The following is a 6,000-nucleotide window of genomic DNA, read 5'->3' on the forward strand; positions in this document are numbered from 1 at the left end:
CATTTGGAAAAGGAATAAATGTCATCCCTTTAAAAAAAAATAAAAATAAAAAAAAATAAATTTCATTTACTTTTGCCTAAGTGGTGTTCAAAATATTCTTAGATTTTTAAGAAGGCAGAGGGCTATTCTTTACATTGACAGATGTGTGCATAACCTTCCCAAAATTCATAGTGGTACCATTGCCTTTCCAGAATCTCAGTGTGGATTAGCACCATCCACAATATCATCATCTACTCAGGGTCTTCCAAAGGGTCTCAATATTTCTCATTCCAATTTGCAGGGGAACACTGAGTTTCAGAGCCAAAATCAGAGGCTCTTATTATTTTAGTCTTTTACAGGTTGTTAATTGGGCTCAGTTCTATTCTTCAGAGTCTGTGTGATGCTCAGCACTTTCTTTCAGCCTCAGAGCAAGGCTCTGAATCTTCCCAAAGGAAACAGTGGAGTGGGTTCAGGGCCATTCAAGGTTTCTCAATAAATTTCAGGGCATTGCCCAGCATCTCTGTGGAGCTAAGTTCTCTGTGGAGCTAATTCTCAGCATCAAAATTGTACTTAGCATCTTCTCACAGTTTGATTGTGTGTCAGGGCCTTCCTCATAATCTTAGCAAGGACAAGGACCTACCCTACTATTTCAGTAGATTTAAGAATTTTGCACAATATTTAGTGGTGCTCAGATTCTTCCAAAGTATTCTGGGAAAAAAATGGCCTTATCTACTGTCTCATTGAGGAAAAGAGCATTAACCAGTGTGTTACTATAACAGAGAGATATTCCCCTTGTCAAAGTGGTGCTCCGGGCTTTCACCATGGTGTCAGCAGTACTTAGGGATACCCCCATGTATTTTAGTGAAAGCTCAGGGCTTTCTCCAGAGTCTCAGTTGGCTCAGTGCTTTCTCCAATGACTTATAAGGGCTCAGGAAATTCTCTAGGGTCTTTTTTGAGATCTTACATATGAGTTGGTGTCAGATTTTTCCCCAGAGTTTTTGTAAGGCAAGAGGACTTCAATAAATACATTTACAGTAGGGTTCAGGGCCTCCACCTTGGTCCATGTGAAATTGTGGATCTTTCCCATCTCTTTGTGTCTCAGTGCTTTTCCAGCTCATATATGAAGATCACGGCTTCCCCATGTCCTTCAGTGGGCCTCAAAAGCTTACACTTTGTATCTGTAGTTCTCGGGACAATCTCCAAAATATCAGAGTGACACAGGTCAGGTCTCTCCACAGGATTTCAAGGGTATTCACAAGTTTCCGTGAGTGTTGTATCTCACAACTAAAACACTCAAGGTCACTCCAGGTGAACTGGGTTGCACAAAATAATCACACAAGGGACAGAGATACCTTTTTCTAAGGGTCCTGTGATGGCTTTTCTAATCTTAGAGATCTGTGGAAAGAGCAAGAGAGAGAACTCGTGCTGAACCCTTTTACTGGGGAGAAGCCATTTAAATGAGGTAAGGAGTCATGTTTCGGGGGGTGAGTTTAGCTTCCTAATGTCTGCTGTCGGTAGATTGACTGACCTCTGGGGAGGCTATGTGCATCTCAGGAGCTCTGTGGGATCATCACACAGTAAGAGAAAAGACTGGAGCAAGACCCACCCTTACCAAGGGACACAATCAGTTTATTCCACTTTGTGCACTCAAGGCCCATAGTTCACACACACAGCCCATGGCTGGCTTTTGCCATATCTCCACCTTCTCACTACTCAAGGCTAAAGGGTGCTCATTTCCTATGTGGCAGCTCCTGACACATGAGTTTGTGTTATTCAAAGGTCTTTTAAAAAGTCTCTTGGCATCAGGTCCTTTATTGGTTTGTAATTGGTATTCAGAGCTTTTACCAGTATATCACTTGAATTTAGGGATTTTGCAGGTCTCTAATGAGGTTTGTGGACTCTGGACTCTGGTACTGATTCAGTGGATTGTGGATTCTTGCCAAGGGTTTCAGTGGTTTTCATGGTCTCCTGTAGTCCCAGAGTCTTGCTCAGGGTGTTCCCTGAGAATCTTAGAGTTCTTTTTCCAATGCTTGTGCATTCAGTTGACCTCTTGGACATTTCCAGCAACTGAGTGTGGTTCAGGAAGTTTCCCAGATATTTAAAGAGCCAAAAGCTTTGCCCATTGCCTCAGTAGAACTCATGGCCATACCAGGCTCTTTGTTTTCTCAGGACTTTTTCAAGTGTCTTAGTCATGTTCAGTGCTACTCCCAGAGTGTCAGATGAGATTAGAAAGTTCTCCAAAGGCACACTGTGTTCAGATTTTTTCCATGGCCTCAGTAAAGATCAGCACAGTTTCCAGGATATCCATGGAGTTCCTTGCCATGCCAAGGGTCACAGTGTTTCTCAGGTACAGCCAAGTATCCTACTGAGTCTCAGGGCATTCTCCATGGTCACATGTGCCCAGAGCCTTCATGAGAGTTTTAATGGCATCATTGTATTTCCAGACATTCAATAAAGCTATACTATCCCCCAGGAAACAATAATGGCAAATACTTACCCTAGAGTCTTAGTGACACTCAGGGAATATGAGGGGATTAAGGTCTTTCCCAGTGTCAGTGGGCCTCAGGACCTGCCCTAAAGTCTCAGGGGGGCTCAAGAACTTTGCAGAATTTTAACCTTGTTTAGAAAGGTTCACATCATTTTTATGGTGCTTGTAATATTGCCCAGTGTTTAGAAGAGGTCAAGGCATCAACAAGAGTCACAGATTCATTAATTTTTTTATATGACAGCAGAATGCATTACAATTCTTATTACACATATGGAACACAATTTTTATAGAATGTATATTCACATCTATTTATGTCTTCATACCTGTATTAGGATAATAATGATCCTCACTTCTACCATTATTAATAACCTCATGCCCCCTTTCTTTTTCTCCAACCCCCCTGCCCTATCTAGAGTTCATCCATTCCTACCATTCTCCCTGTTCCTTTCACACTATGAGCCTCCTTATATGAAAAAAAATACATTTGGCATTTGGTTTTGGTTTTTTTTGGGGGGGGGATTGGCTAACTTCACTTAGCATTATCTTCTCTAACTCCATCCATTTACCTGCAAATGCCATGATTTTATTCTCTTTAATTGCTGAGTAATATTCCATGGTGTATATATGCCCCATTTTTTTATCCATTTATCTATTTAAGGTCTTTCCCGGTGGCATTGGACCTAAGGCGTACCCTAGAGTCTCAGGAAGGCTCAAGAACTTTGCCAGATTTTTTAATCTTGTATAGAAATGTCTGCATGGCCTCCATGGTTCTTGAAATATTGCCCAGTGTTTAGAAGACACTCAAGGCTTTGACAAGAGTCATAGATTCATTAATTTCATTTACTGTTGTCTCAGTGAGGTTCAACTATTCTTCAGATTTGTAAGAATGCTAAGGGCTATTCCTTAGTTTGACAGAAGTGTGCACAACCTTCCCAAGAGTTTTGATGGTCTTACTGTCTTTCTAGTCTCTCAGTGCCAATCAGTACCTTTCATAATTCCATCATGTTCTCAGGGCCATCCCAAGGGTCTCAATAGTTCTTATTGCCTTTTGCAGGGAAACATTGAATTGCAGAGCCAACCTCAGAGTCTCTCATTATTTTGGGGTCTTTTTCAGGTTGTCCATGAGGCTCAGTGCTATTCACAGAGGCTCAGTGATGCTCAGTCCTACTTCAAGCCTCAAAAAGAGGCTCTCAATATTCCCAAAAGAAACACTGAATTCTGGGTATTTAATTCTGGGAAGTTTTTATAACATGAATTTTACAATTGTGACAGGGTACAGCCAAGCATAGTCCAAGGGCAGATAGCAGATTTATTACCTACATTTTTTAACATCTCAAGGTAGGGAGCAGACTCAGATTTCAACATCAAAGTTAATGAGGATCAACTGGGATTTCAGGGGGGTAGTTATTTGGTCAAGGAGAGCTGGGCATGAGTAAGTTCAAATAAAGAGCAGGAAGCAAGTTTTTTTTTTATTGTTGTTATTTGTTTTGTTTTTTGTTTTTTCCTAAAAAACAAAACATAGTTAGGGCAAATAGAAATCTTAGCATTTTATAGTAAACCAGAAATGAATTTTTTATGACCTTGTGACAAGATGGCTCCTAATCTGAAGATGGAATACAGCTGGGTTCATCACCATGACAAAAAAAACTTTTACTGTCCTGGGCTGGGGTTGTAGCTCAGCTGTGGAAGGCTCACCTAGCATGGGAGAGGCCCTGGGTATGATCCTCAGTACCACATAAAAATAAATAAATAAAGATATTGAGTTGGACTACAACTAAAAAATAAATATTAAAATGAAAAACTTTTACTCTCCCTCTTTCTTTCAATATACCAATTCAAAATACACTATTCCACAATAGTCTAATCCACAATATGCTAAACCATATTTCAAGAGAGGGCCAAACATCCACTAGTTACCCTTTGATTCCACGAAACAAGAATGTTACAGGTGCAAGTTCCGGCTGAGTCTGACACAGGTGGTGAGAATGGAGTTCCTCTTTGTGGAATGGACTGGCTGTGGAATAAAAGCTAAGAAAGGTAGGCTGGTGAAAAAACCACAGGACACAGAAAGTAATTTTAAAAGTGGAGGCAAATCTGGCTAATCTGGCTAGCTGATCTTAGGGATAGTGCTTCCACACTAAAAAGAACAAAATGATCCCATGCTTGATTTATTTATATCAGAGAACATCAAAGGTTTTCCATGAAATGTTCTTTGCAAAATAAGGTAGGCGGTAGGCTGTCCAGTTCCCAATGTGTTAGCCCAACTCTGGAGCTACAAGAGGGGTCTTCCTAGGAGAGCAGAGAAAGAGGTCATGTACCTTGGGCAATCTAATGCATGTGGGGAAGCCATAGATAGTTCCCAAAGATAAATCTCCATGGCTTGATACCAAGAGAAGACCCTCAAAAAATTCATGGGTGGTTCTCCACAGAGGGGAGCACAGGGCTTTCTGCAGAGTCCTAGTGGTGTCATTGACTTTTTGGGCACACAATAAAACTTGAGCCTTCCCAGGTCACACTGAAAATGAGGGCCAAGCCTACTAAATGTAGAAGAGTAGCTCAGAAGTTCTCTGATGTCAGTAGTACTCAGAGCCTGCAGTAGAATCTCAGGTGTGTGCAATGCATTTCCTAGAACTTGTCTCTTATTTAGATGGTCCACATGGTCTTCATGGAATTTTGAATATACCCCAGTGCTTAAAAAGTCTCATATTGATCAATTTAATTGACTATGGTCACAATACTGTTCAAAATCTTCTTCCAAATCTTTGAAAGGTAAGACCCTTTCCTGAAGTCGACAGATATCTACAAACTTTGTTGAGAGCCACAGCCAAAGGGGCCCCAGCAAACTTCCAGCTGCCAGCAAACTTCCAGCTGTCGGCTGATGATTGGCTCACAGTGGCCCCAGCAACATCTAGCTGATTGGCTCCTCTGCGGTGATGTTCATTGGGCTGTTTCCCTGCCCTTCAATGCCGCAGTCTGGCTGGGCACAATTCAGGAGCCACTTGTCAAAAGAAACAAACTTTATTTTTAAAACTACAAACGCCAAACAAAACAGCTCCTCAGGAAAAACCCTCAGAGCCCAACTGCCACCACCGGCTTCCACAAGCCTCTCCACACACCAACCACCACCTCCCACAATCCTCCTGCTCTTGAGGCCGATTGGTTAGGTCGCGTGGGCGGAGCCAAAGAAGTCCCCCAATGAGCAGTTCCGTAGTCTGAAGGGCAGGGAAACAGCCCAATGAACATGACCGCAGAGGAGCCAATCAGCTAGATGTTGCTGGGGCCACTGTGAGCCAATCATCAGCTGGCAGCTTGAAGGGCAGGGAAACAGCCCAATGAACATGACTGCAGAGGAGCCAATCAGCTAGATGTTGCTGGGGCCACTGTGAGCCAATCATCACTGGCAGCTTGAAGGGCAGGGAAACAGCCCAATGAACATCACCGCAGAGGAGCCAATCAGCTAGATGTTGCTGGGGCCACTGTGAGCCAATCATCAGCCGGCAGCTGGAAGTTTGCTGGCAGCTGGAAGTTTGCTG

The sequence above is a fragment of the Urocitellus parryii genome, chromosome 4 (genome assembly GCF_045843805.1).
Source record: "Urocitellus parryii isolate mUroPar1 chromosome 4, mUroPar1.hap1, whole genome shotgun sequence".
In the NCBI taxonomy this organism is placed as follows: Eukaryota; Metazoa; Chordata; class Mammalia; order Rodentia; family Sciuridae; genus Urocitellus; species Urocitellus parryii.